The sequence below is a fragment of the Cupressus sempervirens genome, chromosome 9, assembly GCF_028749045.1.
Source record: "Cupressus sempervirens isolate cs-2001-9-10 chromosome 9, ASM2874904v1, whole genome shotgun sequence".
Lineage (NCBI taxonomy): Eukaryota > Viridiplantae > Streptophyta > Pinopsida > Cupressales > Cupressaceae > Cupressus > Cupressus sempervirens.
In genome coordinates, this window is record NC_143126.1 from 511809549 (window position 1) to 511834594 (window position 25046).

The 25046-nt window shown below is 34.4% G+C and overlaps 1 protein-coding gene across 1 annotated transcript in view; it reads right to left on the reverse strand.

The window, feature by feature from the left end:
• LOC149539599 (Mitochondrial import inner membrane translocase subunit Tim17/Tim22/Tim23 family protein) overlaps nt 1-25046 on the reverse strand; it is a 116336-nt gene that overhangs the window by 32298 nt on the left and 58992 nt on the right. The window lies entirely within an intron of this gene.

Sequence of the window (25046 nt, forward strand, 5' to 3'; positions counted from 1 at the left end):
CTAGAACTTGATAAAGAAGGAAAAATGAATGTGTACAAACATAGAAAGGGAAGTAGAAGCCCTGGAGAAGAATTGACTTCAGACATCAATTGCAAATTATTTGTCGACCATAAATGTACCTTGTAAAGAACAGGTATAGCTTGCTTCCATAAAATTTGGTACTTGAATTATAGCAGATGATCATTTATTTGACCAATAACACACTTGATATATTGACTTTTATATCCCTAAAAAAATATAAGGACTTATCCACACTGGTTAGAATTATGAGAATAATTCTACATTGGTTAGGATTATCATTATGAGATTAATCCCACATTGGTTGGAATTATGAGAGAAGGGTGACTTATGAGGCATCACATGTTCCACAAGTTTTGCTCATGCAGAAAGATTGTGGATGAAAAGCCCAATGAAATGAATTATTTTCGTTGTTCCTTCCTCACTAACAAATTGACTGGTCATGGAGTTCATCTTGTGATGACTTAATCCCCAGGCTTAATACACAAACACATATTTACATATCTTTGTCACTGATCCATAACTCTGCAAGTTCAGATCAAGGTCCAATTTGAATCTTGTCCAGATTCCAGGTTGATCCATTTATGTAAACATCAGGGTCCAGGCAAATGGGTACAGACTTGTCCTCTTCAAATCCAGAATGAACCAACAGGAAATACATGAGGGCTTTATTTATTTATTTTGTTTTTTTAATCAGTTAATAGCAATAGCTATGCAGCCCTCCTCTGGTACTTGCTCACAATGCTGCTTACAACTCTGCTAAAAAATTAACAGAATAAAGATGACATGCTAGAAAAATTGTCTTCCAGTGTGAAGGAACCCAATTTAAGTTAGCAAATGTGTCATCTTTCATGAAACATTCTTTTTTTTCCAGATTGTATTCATCTGTCACTGAGGCAGAAACCAATGATTCAAACATTGGCTCCAAAGCAAGAATGTAATATCTGAAAGCAAATAAAACATAATTAAATAGCTAATATACTGTGGATGTGTTATCCACACTTAGGGGACCATAATATACTTAATTTTGATATTTATAATTTAACATTATTTTTAAATCTAAAATTATATTTTTTAGCATAATGATGTATTTATGATCTATCTTTAGGCTACTCTATTAAAATTAAAATTTAAGATTTTATATGTTTTTTCAATTTTTGTACAGAGGAACCCAAAAAGAGCCCAACCCCAAAAAGTACCGGAGGATCCAAGGGAAACGCAGTTCTAGGATTTTAAGCAATCTGCATACTGATCTCTTGAACCTGACCTCAAACTGATAACTCAGATTGTCACACATAAACACACCCATATGTTATTCGCCCCATAAAATCAAGAGATCATTTAAAATTTACAAACTATGGTTTAACTTAAGATTCCATAATTATCACTATCAATCCTTATGTAATATGAGCAAAAGATCCATTAGACTAAATTTCACTTTACCCACACTTATGTATATACAGAATTTTTTCTTTCCTGACAACTATGTTCACAAATAGTTGTACTGAAACCCAAAGGATTTCAGAACACTCTTTGAAAGTGTTACATTCTGTAAGAGTTCAAGTAGAACATAAAAGTTCTAGACTACAAGTTGTTAATGATAAATTGGCAGAAATAAAAGCAAGACTAGATTGGCTTGAAAATACATAAACTGAACAAGAAGAATATGTCTTACCTAATAATGAGATGGCTGCCTTCTAAAAGGCACGTCTATATTTTAAATAAATTGCAAATTATTGTATGTTAATTGATTCTTATAATATTAATATAAATCATTAGTCTTTAAGATATAAATGGACTCAAATGTTAATATCAGTGAATAGTAATTTATGTAAAGGAGTAAAGATTGCAATATTGAATTTAGAATAGTAATATATTGGTATAGATGTATTTGAAAGTTATTAGAAAAATTAATTATGATATGGATTATAATAATATTTAATTTATTTATCATTATATTTTATCTAATTAAATTATCATTCTAGTACTGATTATCTATTTATAATTGTATTTATGTTTTTTTAACTTTTATAACTGATATTATTGTTATTGCTTGTAATCTTTTATATTTTATTCTTATTTATTATTGAATACTATATCTAGAAAATTAGAAATAGAAAACTCATAATTAGGGTTGTAAACAAGGGACGTGACACAGCTTTAGATCTACAAAAGATAATCGAGATCAAGCATTTATTGGGTGCACAATGATGCAAAATGGACCTCAACATTGGAGTTTTTTAGTGGCTTTGTATTGCAGGTTCATTATGAGGCATAGTAGTGCAAATATAAGCTAAACATGAGTTTAGAGTGTCCATGTAAGTCAAATATAGCTTTTATGTCACTCAATTTTGCCATTATCTGATATAGTTGAGAACTAGGGTTAGAAGCTCAAATCTGACGAACATTGAAACACTTTTGAAGTTTTAGCCCAAATGAAAGTTGTCATTGCATTCAAAAGGCCCAAAAACTCTTATTTCCATTAAAAAAAATCCATTTTGGCCAAATTTGATTTTGGTAATTTTTTATTTTCCCAAGAGTGTCATAATTGCAAGACAAATCCAGCCCTCCTATAAAAAATTCATATCTTTGATCCAGAAATCAGACTTTGGCAAATAGGTATCATCAGAACATTGGTTTTGTGTACTTTCTAGTGGTGCAAGTCTCATTACCAGATCTAACTACTGGTGAAAGTTATTGCTATTTGAACTTGGATCTTTCTATTTGGCTCTCAAGTTCATAACTTTTTCCCACAATCTCCAATTTTTCCAATCCTTGCATCGCTGGAAAGGTAGTGAGGAGCTCTTTCAAGCCATCCATTATTTTTTTTCAAATTTTGCCCCAAGTACATTTTACTAAGACTTTTCCATACTTGCATTCTAAAGGATGAATCAGACATGTTGGCACTTGGAAAAGTCTTTCTTTGATCAAATCACTTCATTTCAGTCAAATATTATGTATCAATGTCTGAATTAATCATTTGAGGAGTGTATCATTGTTGCGATCATGGTTGTGCAACTTATCGTTCTATAATCATCTAAGGACAATTGTAATTCTTGGCATAAAAGCATCTTGACACAGTGTAGGTGGCTCAATCTATTTCATCATTTTTATGGACTCATTAGGATTGATTGGTACAAGTATTAGTGCAAGCATCTTCTTGGACACCTACAATCATGTTTCAATAATCAAGTTCCCATGCACAATTTGGACCAAGATTTGGGAGATCTATCAAGATCCAACAAATCCTCCATTCTCAAATGATCCTACATCAGATTGCCTCATTCCACTTGATGATGTTGATAATCTACCCTTTGATGATGATACATTAGACAAGCTTGAATATGATGCAGCGAGTCTGTTGATGGTCAAGAGACCTCTCTTATGGCTCTCACTTCTCCAATTGAGATCACGCCTCCATCTTCTATTGCTAATCATTGAGAGCTTCCAATGATTCTTTGGAGCAAATAAACCATTGTCTTTTAAATACAATCTTATGGGATGATTACTTGATAGGTATTTCATACTTGTTTGTGGACTCTCATATTTCAGATTTGGAGAACCAAATAGAGGGGTTATCTCTCATATTTGATGACACTCATGGCATAATTGTTCTCATATCACATTTGTCTTTGAATCTACTTCAACGTCAATTAGCTCTTGATCCTAGTTTGTCACCTTCTGATTTGATTTGGCATATACACGTGAGCATGTGGTTGAGTGAAATGATCTTAATAAATATGGATTCTTCTTCCTACCTATCCCTAACTAAAAAAAAAAAAAAACTTGAATTTGCACTTGGTATAACTTCTTCCTAAAGTGATAGATGTTGTACGTAGGCATTGGATAATGTTTTTCTTAAGATTTCACCATTTCAGTAGGCCACCATACATTATGGAAGCATACATAATCTCTCTCTTTCCTTCCTATGCATGATGGTTGTAGTCCTTGTGAAGTATAAATGAGTCCGTCAAAATTGTTTCATCACTTGTTTCTGTTTCTTCTATTTTCTATCGTTTGGAGAGGACTTGTTCCATTGGGATTTTCTCCATATCTGCATTTGTGAGAGATTGCAAATGTAAATGGTATTTAAGGTGGCCTAGTAGCCGGGAACAATAGTAGTAGCCGGGAACAATAGTCATCTTCATGTTTTTCTTAATTTGCATATGTCTACTACTCCTCAAGTTTTCCCTTAAGGGAGGTGATGGCGTGAATAATGTGTTTTATTTAACTAGTTCACTAGTAGGTCCTATTCACATGTTAAGTTTACTTAGGTCATAGGGATCTTTATAGCAGATTTAGTTGTCAATTAGCTCTTATGTTTTGACATTTAATTCTTGGGTCCTATGTCATTTAACATTTATTGTGTTAATTGTCTCATTGTATATGATTTAGAGACGTGTCACAATCGTGTCTACTCTAATGCATCAACCTTGCCTTATAAGCAAGGTATCATATGTACATTTTGTGATGTAGTACCCATTATCAATCTAATCCATTGTGCCCATAACCAAGCACTATTTTGTTCTTGCTGCTCTCTTGTGGAATGCACCTGAACAATTGAGTCCATGGGTGACTCTAACAAACAATGGCCCCTCCAAAGGAACTCCGATTATCTTGAATAAATATACTATGAAGTTTTGTGACAAAGATCCACCTAAAGCTCCTAAGGGCATCGAAAGATGGTTTGAGACTGGCTGCAAAATAAATAGGCAAAAGAAAAATAGCCTGAGCTGCAGAAGCAATAGTTTGAAGAAGGAAGCTGCTTTGTAGAGCCATTCAATAAAAAACAAAAGAAGTTGATGATTTCCCCCTTACAAAAGAGTTCTACACACAAGACCCTTCAAGATGTCTATTTGTCCCATCATCCTTGCCACCTCCACCAACTAGTCCCAAGCCTGGATCAGAATGTATTGCAATACCAGTAAACAAAATGTACGCATACTTCATAACAATGAAAGTTAATAGAAAATATTATGATGCACAGGTGGATATAAGAGCATCTCTACCCGTTTGGAGAACTTAGATTAAAAATATATATATAAGAGCATTGATGTACATGGTAACCCTTTTGTTTGTAATAAACATAAGCACCAAGAAGGTATGATCGTAGAAGGTTAAAAATTCAAAGTGTGATTTCTTTGAAAGGAACAAGATGCCTGTAGACTATCGTACTATTAGGATGAAACTTTATTGATTCTTACTACCCTTATGATAATACTCCATAAATTATCCAACAACCTATAAATATTCCAACACCACTATGTAGTCCCCTAGGTTAGCATACACCACTAAGTAGTTACCTTCAATTATTTAGCAACTCGTAAATAACATTAAGATAAAAAATGCTAGTCGTGGTGGCAAGATATAAAATAAAATTTTCTCTAACAACCCAACAAAAATCTATGATAAGATGCCAAATATGGAAAGTAAAATAAAATAGGGAAAAAACAATAAATAGTGTAAAGAAAATATCTGTCATCATAGATAATTATCCTAACACAGAAACAGCTATCAAGGAACTTGAAAATGGGGGGTTAATAAAATCCACTACATCTCCATCTTGATGTTATTCCCTAATAATTAACAAGCAATCTAAGTAAACAAGGGATTAGAAGATAATGGTAATGTAGTATAAACCCCTAAGTGCAATAACTGAGTATTATCCTAATGCTATTTCATATAAGTTTCATTAATTGAAAAATAGCACCACTTGTAAGTATTTTTCTCAATTTGATTTTATTATAGGCTTTATGAGATCCATGTTTAAACTGAACACCAATATAAAATTGCTTTCAGCTATCCATTTGGCCTTATAGATCAACTCCCATACTTTCAAGCCCATATGGACAATCTCTCTCTCTCTCTCTCTCTCTCTCTCTCTCTCTCTCTCTATTGTGATACTCTAAAGAGATCTTCTCACATCTTTAGAAGTTTAACAAAACCAACAAAGATGTGAGTATTGTTGTTTCAGTCTTCAAACTACAATTGTGCCAACAAAGTTAGGACTTTCTTGGCATGAAAGTCACCAATAGGATTCTTGAGGCTCTGCCTCATATAAAAGAAAATGGTTCTCGGAATTTGTAGATAAAAAGCAACTTAAAGATTTTCTTGGCATATTAAATTAAATACATATTCAAAAAACACTAAATATTAGATTATTTTTAGTATCTTCATTTCTCGCTATATTTAGCTAGTTCTAATTAATGGTCATTTAGGCTTTCTTTTTAGTTTTTGTTAGTTAATTCTATTTTTTGACTACATATAATTAGCATCAATAAACTCTATTTAAGAGTTCATTATCAATGCAATAATTAATTTACTGATAAGTAGGAGATATTTTCCACAAGTCAAATTATGATATTGCTATCTGGATTTAACTGTGTAGTTTTTGAGTCAAACTCATTGAGCCATGTATCATGAGTAGTGACCCACACATGAATCCATCTCTCATAAGAATAAATGGAACACTTAGCACTCATTGGACCTAGGTGATGCTCACAAAGGTGAAGCAGTGGGACTTCCCGGGAGGTCACCCATCCCAGTACTACTCCAACTCGAGCGTGCTTAACTACGGAGTTTCCTCCATGGTTAAACTCACTCTGCTTGCAACCCCATTTGCATAACCTTCACCACGTGTTGTGCCTTGTGAACCATTCATTAGAAAGCCCCTTAAACTCATCAATTAATAAGTAGGAGATAGTTTCCACATCAAGTCAAATTATGATATTGCTATCAGGATTTAACTGTGTAGTTTTTGAGTCAAACTCATTGACCCATGTATCATGAGTAGTGACTCACACCTGAATTCATCTCTCATGAGAATAAGCGCGCTCGAGCAGGATTAGTATTGGAATGGGTGACCTCCCGGGAAGTCTCGGTGCTTCACCTCTATAAGCATCACCTAGATCCAATGAGTGCTAAGTGTTCCATTTATTCTCGTGAGAGATGAATTCATGTATGAATTGCTATTCCTGATACATGGGTCAATGAGTTTGACTCAAAAACTACACACTTAAATCCTGATACCAATATCATAATTTGACTTGCTATGGAAAATATCTCCTACTTATCAAGTGATGAGCTTAAGGGGCTTTCTAGCAAATGGTTCATATGGCACAACACATGGTGAAGGTTTTGCAAATGGGGTTGCAAGTAGAGTGGATATAACCATGGAGGAAACTCCATAGTTAAGTGCACTCGAGCTAGAGTAGTACTGGGATGGGTGACCTCTCGCGAAGTCATGGTGCTTCACCTCTGTGAGCATCACCTAGATCCAATGAGTGCTAAGTGTTCCATTTATTTTCATGAGAGATGGATGCATGTGCGAATCCCTACTCATGACACATGGGTCAATGAGTTTGACTCAAAAACTACAGTTAAATCCTAATAGCAATATCATAATTAATCTGTTTATTCCACTCATCCAATTTTTACCAATTTCATGGTATTAGAGCAAGTCTGAACCTAATTCCCTAACGAGAGGCCTCATGATTTTGGAATCTTTTTTTTTTTTAAATTTAATTTATAATTCTAAAAATTTCTTGAAGAATTTGTTTAGTGAAATATTTTCAAATGTTCCAAAGTTTCTTAAGAAGCCTTTGGTCTCTTGGGCTTGTAGTGGCAAGTCCACATCAGCCTTATTTTGGGGAAATTGTTTTCAGCAAACAGCCCAGGTTATCATTTTCTGAGAAAGATGCTGACAGAAACAAAATTATTTTCCATAAATCTGCAGACCACGTGGCTACCAATTAGGTGTTTGAACAAAATAAAATATGGCCCTGCCTAGTCAGCGACTGCCTAGCATATTTTGGGGTTCTTTTGTCCTTAAGCACATTATTTTTCTCGGCTATTTTTTTCTACCACCACCAAACCATGACTTTTACCCTCTAGAAACTTTTGGCCTGCAATTCAATGTTTTCAACAGCCAACACCAGCCATGTCGAAGATTTTTGCAGAGATTTTATTTGTTCTCTACCGCGTTTTTTGTCTTCTCTAGGTTTTTTCACCCGCAATTCCTAACTTTTCTTTACATCTCAAACCTGTACTTTTGTCTTTTCCTGTGATCTTCAACTCTGTCATTTTTTGAAATTTTTTGATGTTCTTTGAAGATTTTTATTTCCACATCAATCCGCCTTATCTAGAATATTTTAAGAATTTCTTCCAGGATTATCAGCAATCTTATTTCTGGGCAGCCTCTATTTTTTGGTGCAACACTAAATCTGGATTTTTTTAGGGTTTTTACATTAGAGTTTTCTAATATTACAAAACAGATCCGATGGGTTTATTGGTTTTTCCCTTGAAATTTTCTAGGAGGGTTTTGATAACTCTTACCTTAAAAATTATCAGGTGGGTTTTCATAATTTTCCCCTTTTAAAAACATTCTATTGGGTTTTATCATTTTTTGAATTCGGCAAAAATGGAGTTCAATATTCTTTGATTTGTATTCTTTGATCCATATATATGCTTTTAGTGGGTCTTTTGTCAATTTTTTCTCCTCAAAAATCGTTCCTGCTTTCTATAATATGTGAAGTTCGCATGGGATGTTATTTCAGGTCTTTTACCATCTTTCTCCAAAAAAGCGATGCTTGTGAACTTTGCAGTATGTTTTGAGGCATCCTGCTCATCTACAAAGTTTGGAGACTTGTTGATTATTCCTCAAAATCATGTCAATTGTTCTTAGTTTGTATCTGTGTTTCCAAGGAAGTACAATTCAGTTATCCAACATCAAGTTAGGTTTTTTGTGATGATTTATGGTCATCAGTTTTGCCGATTCTAGGAGGCTCAGTGGAAGAGTCTATGGAAAGCTCTACTCTCATACAAATAAATCATTTTGAAGAAGGGGACCACCTTCTCCATTTTTTCTAGCTTTACTTGGTCATTAACATTCTACAGATCCCAGGAGGGTCTCAACAGCTGCAAAATGTTTTTTCATATTTGTGACTATAAGATCATGTACGTCTTTTATAGGGTAGTCCATAGAATGGCCATTAAGGGAGGATTTTAGAATATTTTTTAGTATCTTGCTATATTTAGCTAGTTCTGATTAATAGGCATTTAGGCTTTCTTTTTAGTTTTTCTCAGTTAGGTCTATTTTTAGACGATGCTACAAGTAACATCTGTATAATCTATTTAAGAGTTCATTATTAATGTAATAATTAATCCATTTATTGCATTCATCCACTTTTTAACAATTTCACTAAAGACTTTTTCAAATATACTTATCTCATCAAAAATAATGGCAAGTCAAAATAGCATACTAAATAGCTTGGGCTAAAATATTGTGAGCCCCAACATATAGGATTTGGCAATACTTTCTTATTTTGTCCATGGTAGACCCCCAAAAGAAATCTAGAACCCTTCATTCTATTGATAGTTGGCACACACTAACAGAATTGTAATTTTGAAAACTGAAACTCTTGAGTCTGAAACCTTAGAGCTTATGAAAACATGGCTCTCCAAACATACTAAAATGATGATGTTATGCATGTCAAATTGCTAATATCCTCTAAGTTGCCAATCCCAATTTGGATTCAAATTCGGGTTCGTGATTTGGGTTTGTGGTAGGTCAAAACTTTTTAGTGAGGGTTAGGATATTCTTTGTCCGTTCATACAAAACATATTAAAAAAAAATAAAAAATTAAAAAAAAAAAATATATATATATATATATGCAGCAGCAAATAAGTTCATAATACACCACTCTGCTAATAGTAAAGTAACACTCAAAAAAATTAAAATACAACACCAAAAAAAAAAATGTTTTAGTCCAAATAACATAGCAAAAGGTCAAGTTACCCTCGATATCAATGTTTCAGATCAAAAATAATCATGTCAACTTTAACAATCAGCCATCACTGATCAAATATCATCAAAGTCTTCAAATTCTTCACTAGTGCCCAAATTCTTGGCTAATTCTCCCTGTCAAACCCACAAGGTGTGAGCCACACCCTGTCCAAACACATACAGAACCAGATCCAGACCCGTATTTGGGAAGGACCAAATTCATATCTAGGCAAAAATCAGAACAACCTGGCAACTCTGGATATCTTGTTTTTTGTCAATCAACAAACAGCTGAAAGCATGATAAAACTCTAAACAAAATTTAAAACGATTGTCAAAACAAGGATTTGTCATATTTGAAACCTTAAAAACTTGAAGAATATTGATAGTTGTACATCTAGTGATCAAGATCTCCAAACCTTAGGCATACTTAAAGATAACAAAAAACGGCTGCACTATACTAGAAATTGATTCAATGTGAATGCCCTGCCATTGCTGATAAACATCTTAAGTCAGGACATCAAGAAAGTGCAACCACAGGTTTGAGTGAAGATGAAAGCTAAAAACCCTAAGCAAAGATTATGCAAATTTGAAAAACCGTCATTGAAAGTCAAGGCAGATCACTCAAAAACAAAAGAGGACTTCTGCAATCATGCAATCCTTGTTGAAATATTGAGCAAGCTCACTGCTTAAATCAACAGAAATTACTGCATTGTGCAACTGAAACCCTAGTTGCTCCTCTACGTATAGCAACACTCCTTTTAGCCTTTTTATTTGTTATCAAACATTCTGAATTCTATTTGTAAAGTGCAAATATTTCTAGCAGGTCTTCTTTTTGTTTCAAAACTACACCTCTTGAAAGAAGGGTGTGCTCCTTAACTTGCTGTTTTGTTTTTTAATTTTAAAAAAGCTTTTACTCCCATAGAAGGGTACACACCAAATCATATGCATGCATATTTTCTTTGTGAAATTGGTGTCCTAGCAATGTCTTTGAATTTTTTTATCATTTAAATCTACTCCTGCCACATATGGCACATGCCCAACTGTGCCTTCGTTGTTTGTAATATTTAGAAGTGTGTTCCCATGCAGTACAGTATGTGACTCTGTTATGGACACGTATTTAGGTCTTTTAAAGAACATGTTTCTTCTTCAAACAGAAAATATATTAACAGAGCATTGCGAAATTTCATTTTTTGAAAACTTGATCCTGTGAATACTGTTGAGATATTGTCATTGATGTCAAAGAGAAAACAAGTTCGTCATTGATGTTCACTTGGGATTGTTGAAAAGTTTATGATTGATATAAAAGGACCAGCGAATCTGTATAGAAGATCATCATGTTACTACCAAGATATACATTACCAATATTATAAATCAGTGATCACTAGCTTACATAAGATGGATAACAGAGAAGATTATCTATAGATTGGAATCCTCCTCTTCAAGTCAAAGATTTATGTTGACACTATAAAAAAAAGTTGTGAAGATATTATGAGTGCTGGTGCAAAGATAAAGTTCATTTGTTCTAAAACAATATGATCTATATAGCGGGATTGAAAATGTGCATCTCTATTCGCAGAATATACAAGTATCAAATCTTAGTGTCTGGGGAGTATAGGAACAGAAAAATGTGCATATTGTTTCTTACAGTTAATGGCAAGTAAAAACATTGACTGATTAATAAACAATGGCAGCGGTCTGGATGAGCAAGCAACAGAAATATCAATGAACATGGCATCAAGAGAAGTTTAGTTTGAATACATTAAACATTGAATTAAAACCATTCAGGATGAGCCACTGAGAGTTGAATAAATGAATCATTATAAATCGATCCAATAATGAAGCAATATGCAGCAGGGTTATTTCTAATTCAGACTTGATACTATCTAATCCTATAAATGCAATAAAGGCCATAAGCAGAGTAAACAAAGGCATCAGTAATAAGACAATGAAGTATCTCAAGATCTGGAGACTTAACGCTGATTTATATATGTACAGGATATTCTATGCGTGCATAAATTGAAGCAACAAGAAAGATAAGAGTATTTTTCACTTTGAAGAATATCCATGTCCAGAGGCAATAGTCATGTTTGGACAGATGGCAACAAAGTGATGAAGTTTAATAGAATTATCCATTGCAGCAATGATATATATATTGCAGATATATTGCTGAATTCCTTTAAAACTTGATGCAGACGATACATATTGCAGACAAGGTTGTGAAATATATTCATTAGCAATGAAGTGTTTTTTTGGAATGTACAAACAATAAGCAAAATGAGAAATAAGCTTCATATCAGTTCAGACAAAGATACTGTGTTGTACAGAAAGCCCGATAAATATTGTGCAAAGGTGCCTTGTCAGCGATTGAAGACAAGCGATGAGTATTAGAGGAGCCCGCTAAAAAGGATGTCATTATATATATATATATATATATATATATATATATATATATATATATATATATATATATATATATATATATATATATATATTGGAGAAGAGGCAAATTCAGGAAGCCACGATAGACAAGATCATAGAAGTCATTAGGATGCCGTCAAAAGTCTCCACTCTAATAGAGTCCAACAAAATTGCAACCAACAACACCTGGGGAAATATTTGCGCCGTCATCATTGGAATATCCAGTTTGTGAACAAAAAGGTATTTGAACAAACCTGTGTGAGGTACCACAATTAAATGATTTAATCACAGGTCATCGGGTTTCCAGACATGATCGGCAATAGAACTTATAATATCTATTAAAGATATAACCAAAACAATAAAGTATTATGTTTAATGGATTATGTTTAAAAAGAAAAATAATAAACATTTAGTTAATTTACAAGAGACGTGACTTTATGAAAATTCACAATATCATATAAAAAATAAGAGATGATATTTGAAAATAAAATGTACGCAGCTTGAGCACCTTGGCAGAGAGAAGAGCAGAAATAAATATTCAGATATTCCCAATCTGATATATTTTTAATCAGACTTTGTAAAGAAGTGTGAGTCGTCCAAAATTATTAATCAATTGAAGAAGGATTGGCTGACTTCAAAGAAAAAGAAATTACATAGTTCCATCATCAGTTGTAAAAGCAACAAAGACAGAGGTGGAATTTCAGATTTAACATCAGAAGTGGGAGCAGGTGCTTCCAATGGGTTGAAGCCTGCGAACTGTGGGAGTTGTAGCTTCCAGCGGGTTGGTGCTCATAAAAACGAGGTTGGAGCCTCTTGTAGGTAAAAGATAAAAGATATATATAAAATAAAAAAATTGCCATGGTTTTTCCCGCATAAATCCATGTGTTATTGTGTTCAAGTGTATAATTGTTAATTGAAGTTATTAAAGCAATTGTTTGGATAAAAGTTTTAAATTGGCAAAAATTGTTACTATACTGATTCACCCCCCCTCTCAGTATATTCAAGTGCTCTTCAAATACTAGTTCACACCATCATGTGTAGCGTCAGATTTGTTTGAAACTTAAACATGTTTACCCATTTACAGTCATGCAACTTTACCTATGCAGGAAAAATAATGACTCCTTGGAGTAGAAGCCCAAGTACCTCCTCTCTCACTACCTCTCTTTTTTTTAACTTTGACAAAGCCCACAAGAGAGTGATAGATAGATAGGGGTGGTTTCCACCACCTAATCACCATTATTCCTCAGCCCATCTTCAGGAAAATCTTTCTTAAGGATGTTCCCTATTAGCCCTCTAATGTACTTGGGGATAAAAATGTAATGATCCCTTACCTCCATCTCCCTAGATAAGTGTTAGCAAAGGCCTAGCAAACTTCCCTCAACTCATACAAGGCCAATCCAAGACAATGAATGATTTAAGGCTCTTGGGTCTGAAATTTCAATGACAATGCCGTGAAACAATTCTCATGTTTTCGAGGTTAAGGGTGATCTCATAGAATGGAACATGAGAAGATCCCCCTTTCTTGCTATCATGAACAGGAAGAAAATCTCATTAATCAGATGGACTACATGATTGGCCAAGGAACTGTACATGGTATTTCTGATCATGATTATGCTTATTTAGGAGGATGTGGCCACAAGGGCAAAGGCTGTGGTAGGGTCATAGATGTTGTGGCAGCTAAGGATTATTAGGATATCATAATGTTTCTTTAATGGTCCTCTTAGTTAGTCTTTAGTTTATTAAGTAGTTTCTATTTTTGTCTTTAGTTCACAATTGTTTCTTTTAGAAACATTGTCTTTGTAAATCTATATAAAAAGCTTTCATCTCCTTTGTTTGATACAATTACAAAAACACCGATTTACCATAACACGGTATTAGAGCAAGTCAATAGGATTTCATAAAAGTTGGCGAATTCGAGTTTCTTTTGATCTGGAATTTTTTCCAAACATTTGTGTTCCGATTTTTTGAAATAAAAATCATTAGAGCTATTTTATGAAAAAAACTATGGTTTGTCTTCGAAGATTTTTGCTGAAAATAGTGAGCCTGGTCAAAGTTCTTGATCACATGATTTCTTGGTTTGGGCAAAAGTCTATGATTTTCAAAGGTTAGATGTATTTGCATGTTCTTACATTTTTTCGCATGTGCATTTTGTTATTTGCATGAGTTGTTTTACCATGCGAAATCTCATGTTTTGCTAGATGAAGGTTTCTCTGATGGGTTTTCATAATTTTTTCCCTATTCAAATTTTTGATTCTGTAATTTGCAAAGTTGTGTGGGATTCCTTTGTGAGTTTATAAATTTTGCTTCAAAAATTGTCTGTTGGGTTTTACCATTTTTTCCTCAAAAATGATGCTTTGTATGTTGATTCATGTCACAAATTTTTTTGTTGGGTTTTGATTTCATGTCTGGTTTTTCTAATTTTTCTCCTAAAAAGTCATTTCTTTTTGCAGTCTACTTTGGAGTATCATGCTTGTCTACAAAGTTAAGAGGGTTTGCTGATTTTTCCTCAAAATTGTACAAGTTGTCCTCAATGTATGTCTTTCTCCAAGGAAGAGTAGCTCTATTATCCATTATCAGGTTGGATGTTTTTGTCATGATTTCTAGTCAGATATTTTGTTTATTTTGAGAGGCCTAGTGACGGGCTCATCTCAATAGCAAAGTCACTAGCAGGCTCTTGGCTCTTGTTGCAATGCATTCTAAAGAAGGGGTCGCCCTTCTCTATTGTTGTATGAACGGATTTTGACTTCTTTTCTATTTACATTTTGTAGATCCGAAAAACCCTAGGTTACAAATCAGTGAGTGTTTGTATGATAAAGCTAATTGGTTAAGGGATGCGGAGACATCTGTTGGAGGCCTGGGTTGTTTAGAAAGTGGTTTTCAAAGAGAAATCATGATACTCCTTTGAGCAATGTATGGCAATTCGACATTGGCAAGTTATTAGTTCCTGATGATGACCTCCTGACCATGATAGCAAAAAGATATGATCCAATGTCGAGGATGGTCAAGAATCACACTGGGGATAATCTATTTAAGGTTGTACCAGAGCTAATTAGGGAAGTTTTTCATTTAAACCCTAATCATGCATTGCACAAGCAAATTGATTTTGAGGATCTGCAAGCTAGGTATGATGCTTAGAAGTTGTACCTACGAAAAGGGCCACTACAAGAACATTTTGTGAAAATAGGACATCTACCCTTGGTTACAATAAATATCCCTGAGCCATTGCTAAAGAAATATTTCAATCCCAGAGCACAAGCATTATATCTTTCTCTTTGCAAGATATTAGGAATAGATGAACAGGATCACATCCAAGGATCCATTGTTTTTATCATGGCTCAAACATTGCAATATGGCATGAGCTCAACTTTTTATTTTGGGCCATATTTAACAGAAGAAATTCATAATGGGTTGATAGGTATCAGTAAGGCTAAAGTAGAAAAACCTTTCTATTGTTACTCCATTCTTGTTTGTACAAGGGTGTTTATGATTTCTCTAAAGAAATGAAGTTGGAGCTGGCGAAGAATGGACAAAAGCTCCCTGTTCAATTGTGGAGTGCAGAGATGACCTGGGAATTTATCGATGCTAGTTTTGTTAGATTTGATAGGTATTTTGCTTCTAAGTTGAGGGTCTTATTAATTGGAAGTAATCCTAGAATACCCCAGCCTTAACTAGAATTAATAATACCTAAGGATTTTGCTAAAGGACTGAAGGTGACTCACAATAGGGGGAATATTATCCCATATTCAGTCTCTACCGTATTTAGAGAATATGGTTTCCTAAGGGAGCCCCATGTCTTACCTTACCAAGTGTCATTGAAAGTTGGAATTGCAGAAATCCTATGGCAAATAGGAGGACTTGAAGAGGAGCTCCTAGGGCGGTGAAGAGGTACAATTTTTCCAAATTTCACTATTGTTCATAATTTTGTAATTACAAAAGGAGGATGGAAGCACATGGGAAAATTTCTCGATAGGTATCAAATGGCACAATCCCATGCACATTTTAGTGACCCTGAGGGGTTTTCTGATATTTTTAAAAAAAGGACAAAGGCTAGATCTTATGAACATTTTGTATGCTTCCCTAAAGATATAATTAGGAATGAATTTTCCTTGCAAGAGCAAGAGATTAGGAAAGAAAAATGGAAGGTCTATAGCAAGGTCCTTGAATTCATTAATGCTTTGAAACCTAAATATAATCCCTTATCTAATGCAAAATATTGGGGAGATAAGATTAGTATACTTATGAATAATTTTATTGGGATTATGCAAACCCTGAATGAAAAGAAAGCCATTTTAGTCCAAGCTTATCCAGATCAGGCTGTAGAGATAGAAAGAAGATTAGCTAGCAAAGCTATTATAAACCCAGGACAATACACATTACAAAGAAGACCAGGGTATGTGGTAGCATAGAGTGTACAGTTTGTGCCTCTTTATAAAAGACAGATTTCAGAAAGCCCACCTATTGAAATTGCTACAAAGAAGCAAAAACTAGAACAAGGTTTTTCTAGGGTTGAAGAATATTCTCCCACACAAACCCCTATTCGTATAGATGATGATGACTCTTTAAGAGAACAATTGAAACAGATGGGAGGTGAGAGGGACATTGTTATAACGGCAATCGAGTTAGGAGTGCCTAAAGAGTCTCCCATGCCAACATTAACTGTAACATCCAAATTTCCTAGGTCTAATTTATCATTCAACTTACTCAAGGAATACAGTTACTTTTTCGTTTCATAGGAAGGCAGTTACATCATTCATGTTCATGTGAATATGAATTACCGTTTAAATCAGTTAGACAAAATTTTCTTATCTAAATACTTGAAATTATCATTAAATGAAATTACTTCTAAAATTGAAAAACGCATACCTCGGAAAAACTGAGACTGAAAATCAACGAAGGATGCTTCTACAACCACCCGGATTAGTCCACAAATACACTATAACTATTTCACAAGTCGACTATTATCTAAAAACTGCTATCTCAAAAATCATTTGATGATTACAACTAAATACCACCATAATTTAAATTAGGGCATCACATATCATTTTACCAATTAGGGCATAAATTACCATCATTTCATTTAGGGCTTATGATACTGCTTGACCACTTAGGGCTTCCACGACCACGGATTCAATTCAGGGCTTCCGCGAAGACGGATTTAATCTAGGGCTTCCGGGACCACGGATTCAACTAGGGCTTTTGATACCACAGTTTCAATTAGGGCTTCCGATACCACTATATCATTTAAAATTCTAGCTGTCACACAATCAATTAGGGCTTCGGATTTCTTTTCCTTCCGATTGCTTATCTGTGACAGTTTCTCAAGATTAGATAAATACTTATATTCAATATTCATTTACATGAAATTAAAATGATGATAGCAATGAAATACTTCAATTTAATCTTACCTTCTCATAAATAAAAACGATAATACCTATTTCCAATAAACAATTGAATGCATGGCCTATCTTTGTCTGATGCATATCTGACATCTTGAGAGAGGTGAAACATTGTCAAGGGCTTAACCAACCAACCTCGGACCACAATATATATCCCCACACGATCTCTAACAAGAAAGGCCCTCCCTACCCGGAATTGACAGGGAACATCTTACCATCCATTGGACTTCAAGATATATACATGCCATACGACTTGGCAGCAGGAGATCACCATAACAGGATGTGCATGAGCTATTAATTAATTCATATTATTGGTGAATATTGAAATGTCATAAATAATGCTGATTCATATTATCAATAATTCCTTTCTTTTCACCTCCTCACCCTATTCAGGCCTCCAAGCCAATGATTTCCAAGTGTTATCAGGTTAAAGATCACAATGATATTTTTTAACTTCTTCACCACATACTGGCATCTTACCTGGAGATTTCCTTCTGGTTTCATTATCTCATTCTCAGTTAAATTTACATTTCAGGATGGATCTGATTCCAAACTGGGTTGATTTAGGATCCTAAGATAACTCAAGTAGCCCTACATATTCGGACTTATATATATAAGAAAGAATAAGAGATCAAACTTTTTAATTTCCATGTCATATCAAATTTGGATGTATTCCGATTTAAACAACTTTATCTGAGTTTACAGCATGGTTCTCAAATGAATAATAACAAAATACAAATGGTGTTAACACATCTATCCTTTCCTAACATCCTTAACATTGGAAATTAGCTTATCTCAATTATAAACAATATTTCAATTTATATGATAAATTTGATCAGAGATGAAAAGCCTTCCAAGGAAGATTTTCTGAATACTGCACATTCAGAGATGAACAGATTTAAACTAGAAAAATACTATGGCAGCCGAATGATCTTGAAAGATTATAAATCTTGGAAAAGATGGTAACCGGCTTCAAACATTAAATAAATTAAAGGAAGAATGGAAATACGTATGGCTCCCTTCACAGTTTGTTTTTCTCTATGACATACCTTTAAACAACAATGAATATGCAAGTAGACTTACATTGGTTTAGACCTACGACTGACTCAGCAACATGTTGAGATTCGGAAAACTTTATAATCAGAATCCTTACTTGACTTTAATGCATTATACCTGTTTTTACCCCTTTAACATTAACTTAACAAAAGCCAGATTTTTGCACCATTGTTCCATAAACTGCAGTATCAACATTTCAAATTTAACAAACCATAAACTAAGAGTTCCTTTCGTATTACAAATTAGAAGTTTCCAACCAACAAACATTATGCAAATAAAACCCAACAAACCAAAATTTCTGAATCATATTTTCAGTAGCCAACAATTGATGCAATTCACAAATCAGCAAGAGTCTTCCTTTCATTTGATAGGATCTGAGTACTGAGCGCAACAAGCTAATTAAACATATTTCGTAAAACAAGAAATTGATTCTGAACTTAAAATAGTCAGTGATTCAGACTATTTGCATATTGTCAAGGATTTCTGTTATATAGCAAGATTGAAGGCGCAAACCAAAAGATCTCTCAAAAAAAAATCACAATCGAATATTTCAAAATTCATAATAAGGAGCAATTTATCTGAACTCAAACAAAAATTCAAGGGTTTTCCTGAAGGAAAAATATCAACAATTTTCAAGTTTTGAAACGGATAGCAATACACACAAAGTTCGTCATTTTCCTGACGTCTTCTTCACGCAGATATCAACTGATCCGATATTTGCAATTTCTCCTCCCATTCAAACAAAGTTGGCTGCCTTAAAAACTTAGCCAAGACCCCTCAGCTTCTATCCATTTCCAAGAAGTCTATACGAGTACATTAAGAATTTCGATTTGAAAAATGAGGAAAAATAAATAAAGAGAAGTTGAAAGGTTCTAAGACAAATTCAAATTGCCAAAAAGAATTATAAAATAAAATCGATTAATCATACCAAAAGTTAATCAATTAAAATCAAGACTATTAAAAAGAAATAATAAAGTTGGAAGATTATAATTCAAATGTTATAATTCGAATGTCATTATTATAATCTTATATGTAACATTACTTATTAATTATTAAATTATATTGATGCCAAATTATTTTATACATATATTAAATGCACGTATTTTAATTATTATTAAAATAATACGATGATAGATAAATTAAAATTCTTTGAGCTATGTTTTTATATTTTCATTTAATTATTTTAATTAAATTATTTATTAAATAACTCATGTAGTTCCACAGATATATTCTGGCTAGGTCCTTTACCCGTCTACCCAGTGATGGTGATGCCCTGCCTAATTCTTTTCTAACAATGCTTTCACCCCTTCAACGTGCTTCCTACAAGGAAAATTCTTCGTAATTAAATTATATATTATTTAATCATGAATAATCATAACAATTAACCTTTCATCTTAATTCACGATTAACGATCAACTAACATGTCATCTTCACTTGAAATCATAATGACCAACTATCTTACCATTTCGCCAGATTATATCAAATTAAACTGCCAACTATCTTCATGCGAACCTCAACGGCTATATTTCAAGCTAGGTCAAAATTTGGGATGTAACATTAACCCTCACTGTAGGAGATTTTTAGGGTAAGGAAATTGATCTTGTGGTGGAAGAGGCATCTAAGAAGTTCTTGGATGACGAAAGCTTTGTTAAATCAAGGGCATTTACTCAGTTTTTGTGGAGAACCAATATTAGCAATTTTGAGGCAAGGTGCAAGAAAGTTAAAACAGAGCAACCTGATAGGCATGACACTGAAATTGAAGAGGAGGTTAAAGTTAGCCTCATAGAGGAGTTTGCACAAATAACCCCTAAAGGGGGAAGGCAACTGCTAAAGGATTCGGGGGTTATTATACTACCAGAGTGGGACATTGCCAATGCAATGATTTTTGACACAATGAGAAAGGCAAAGGACACCCAGTTTAAGGCTAAGGAAGAAGTCTTGCAAGCCCATAAGGGGTTGTAAGTATAGCGATAATCATCAAGCCTTGGTAATATGGTCCATTCAAAAAGAGACAAAGCCAGAATTCAAGAGATCTCAAATTCTGAGCATACAGGCAGTCTTATGGTTTACAGCGTAGATGAGCTAGATAGTGAGAAGGTATCTCAAATGACTAAAGAAATGGTCGATTTTGGAGTTGTGGTTGCTGCTAGGGACAAGAATAAGTTTTTGGAATTAAATGCTAAATCTGAAAGGGTGCTAGAACCTCCATTACTACCTTTCAATACCCATCCCAATCATTGAATATCATGATACCCCAAAAGAACCCCAACTATACATAGCTACTGAGCTAGAAGAAGAAATAACAAAATTATATGCAATGCATGTAGAACTGCGCATTAAGCATGAAGACAGAATCAGAGATACAATCTTGTATCTAGTGGAGAGAGTTGGTTGGCCTATGTTTTACCTAGAATTGTCAAAATTAACAAAGATATGGAATGAGTTGATGAGCAATGAAGTAGCCTTAAGGCCAATTTTGGATAAGTGGATTAACAGGGAAAAACTCATCACTGCTTTGTGTTATCATGTGATTGATGTTTCTAATGAAAGAATTGAAAGAACTTTTGATCAAGTTAATGACCTTTTGGAACTTGATCATAAGAGATATCTATTGCAGAGAAAGATAAACAATTGTTTCATTAAATACCTGAGTAAGGATTTTGATCTTTTTCCACGTGTTATTAAAAGCATAGGCCAAATCAAAGAAAAAGAAGAATGGGCTAAGGAACTGGAAAAATTCATGAGTATCAGGCTTAACACAGTTGTGAATGATGAAACATACATTTGGTTTAATAGAACAACAGAGGAAATGGTGCAAGTACAGTTATTTTTTGATTCTTTTAATCTTGATTTTCAAGAAATAAGAAAGAATGGAAGAAATGTTTTGAGAAGGCAGAAAGAAATTTTGAATTTCAATTGGCCTAATGATGTACTTTTTGACAAATGGGTAACTGATTACTCACCAATAATACAACAATTTCAAAAACCAGTTGAAGAAGAAAGTATAGACAAAGCAGTGACTGCAGAAAGGGTACAATTGAATTATGGATCAGTTCAAACAGAAATAATAAATGAAAAGCAACCAATTGCAACAGTGGATAATTCAGTTCAAACTGATGACATGATAGAGGATCAATGAATTGTGATAAATATCCAGATCACAGAACCTGACACATTAAGTGCAGATCAAGCGACCCCATAGTTGGAAGAACAACAAGTGCAATTGAACCAATCATTAGATTCAGAAGATCAGTAAACAATTGTTGCAACAGAATTGGTCCCACCACAAGAAGATGAATGATAAAGATATTCTGTTGTAAAGAAACAAGGAAATGCCAAAGTTTTGTCCTTTTGTGATAGTGAAATCTTTGTCTCCTTTGTAAATCTTTTTATGCTAAGGACAACTATACTTTTCCCTCTAAGCCTGAAGCTTGTTGCATCTCACATTATATAAGTGAGTTTCCAAGGCTAGAGGAGGGTCTGAAATCTTTGTAATTTTCAGAGTTATGCTATTTTGCATTCGGTCCAGTCAGTCTTTGTGTAAAATTTTGTGATGTATTCATTTGCAAATCTAAGAATACAAGTGAACTTTGAATGATAAGTTGTCATGTCTTGAAGTATTTTGGAGTTTATATCAGTATTGTATGATTTTCAAGGAGAATGAATACAAAAGGAATGTTCTGCCATATATGTCTTCTCTAAATTTTGTCTCCATTTTTTATGTGCTGATTTCATACAATTTAATGCAACTAGGATAGGTTGTATATCAAATTGTTGTTGCTTTTAGTTCAAGGAATTAAGTAAGTACTTCAACAAATTGATAGGCTTTCCAGTCATATAAGAAGGATATTCATAAGAATGGGGTTTAGGGTTTACTGCTGATAATTTAATTGTAAGGCAATTAAATAGGTCAAGTTTTGCTGGGTAGATTTGTTGATGTCAGTTTTATACCGCTACATAACATATAGCAATTGAATACTTGGTATAGAATACCAAACACTCAACCCTCTCTTGAAAAGTAAATACTCATGAAGAACATGAGAAGACTACAAGGTTCCTTACACCTATGGATACTAACTCAGTTATATTAATGTGATTTGTTGGTTAATCACGTAGATGGGCTTACGTTGTTCTTTCAAGGATGTCAAACTTTTGTTGTAATGGTGATGAAATCTAGCTTTACAACGTATATTGACTTGATTTTCTCAATTTACTTTTCCAATTTATCTCACTTGCAACTTTGCTCTTCAAAACTCCAACTACTAAACTACTTGTTGCTTTACTTCTACTCCTATGAATGGAAAAATTAGCAAATGGACGGGGATCAAATCTAATGAAAGCTTGCCAGCGGTGCTACCTCCATAGATGCAATGATTCAAGGGAAAAAAGACTAGATTACCACGCAAGGCTTCCTAACAAGCCACTAGGATGCTAGTGGCCTAGTTTATGGATCCCTATCAAACATCCACTAATATCACCATACAACTATCCATCTATTCTTACTCTTGCTTAACAACTTTCTTGAAATAAAATCTACTTTAACAACTTCAATGGAATTGAACTTTAACTATTGAAAGTAAAAATCATGCAATAACACCAAGTGTTCTTAATCACCATGCAAGACACAACAATGATAAAAGAAGCAATTTTGGTATTATATAAACAACAATTTTCTTCAACCCTTTACAAATGAGGGCAAATGGCCTTATATACTGGCCAAAAATACAACCAACGGTAGAGATTAAGAGGCAAAATCAACAATCTAGATCAAATCCCAGAAACCCTAACTAGGGTTGCCACCCCATCGGCCAATGAGAAGATGCCACCTCATCAATGGACCAATGAAAAAAAAGAAAAAGTGGCAACCAATGAGAAGGCACCAAAATAGTAGCCAATCAAAATCAGACACTATTCCTAACCAAGAAGAAAGGGGAATTTGCCACTTGGGCTTACATCAAATGATCCTCTAATATAATTCTACACTTTTCTTTCATCCTTTAGCTAAGGGAATGAACTTCGCTAGCATATCATTGACTTCCTTCATGGGAGGGCAAAGCGTGTGCTTCATCTTGAGCTCAGCTGAATTCATCATGTTGCTCACTGCTTGCAGTGTCTTCTCATGATCCTTCTCATATTCTTTCGCATATCCGATAAAGACATTAATGGAGGCAAGGGTGCCCAAATGCATTTTCCTAATGGAAACCTTCCCCAACTCATCCAATCTTGATCCAAACTCTGTCTCATTGATGTTCTCCTCTTTGATACCTTCAAAATCAAGTGCAACCCCAACATTGCCCATCATGCTTGAAATGGAAGTGTCAACGCTTAGGCTGTGTTGTGCAGTCTCATTCCATATCTCTTCAAGTATCCTCAATTTGAATGTTAAGGAAACATATCAAGACTCCACCGTACTCCTTCCCCCTCCATCCACCAGCTTTGTTCTCTCCAACCATCTCTCTGATAGCCCAATAACTACCCGTAGCCTGGGAATGGTAAGTCCTTGACTAGAAGGAAATCCTTCCACTCCCCTTCAAATGTTCTAAATTTGTCTCTAATAGCCACGAATGACTTGAATGTTGAGATAAAGGAATGCAAGAGATTTCGCCCATCTTGAATTATATAACTGATCCAATCTTTGATTTCATGCAGCTAAGCTAATATCTCTTCTATATTGCTCCCGATGTCTTGTGGAAGGGTTTCCTGATGCAACTATTGGATAGGCTGGCAATCTCTCCAATACTTGTTTTCGGCCTCCAACTTTACAATCTTCTCATTTGCCTTCCTCAACTTTTCTCTAATTGAAACCATGCTTTCCTGGATCTCCTCACACTCCGTGTCATCTGCGATTCTTCCCAAGTCGCGCTCTACTATCTTATACTCCTAGGCTACAATCTCATCCACTACCTTGCTAACCTTTGGTATAGCAATCTAAACTTTTTGGTGACCCTCATCATCGTTCTTAATTACCTTTGCCACCGTTTCTGCAATTTGTTTATGTTTCTCACTATCTTCCTTTTCCACTAACCCTTGAATATCTTCAACTATTCAGACAGTCACCACCTTGCCTCTTGGCATAAGCATTTACCTTAACCATAGTGGTGCAATGCATCTCCCCAAATCTAGATTAGGTAGCAAAGCATCACCAACAGCCTCAGGCACCTGGCTTACTTCCTCAATATCAATTGGCCTATCCTCTTCTTCACTGGTGACTGTCATATCATCTCCATGTTGGTTCTCTGAGAGCGAAGAGTATTAGGTACTATTACTGTAACCACTTGATTCTGAATCAGAGCTCACCTCTACTGCGGCCCTTTGTCCACTTGTATTAACCTCTTGGCTCCTAGCCTCAATTATGCTCTCCCTTGACAGTGCTG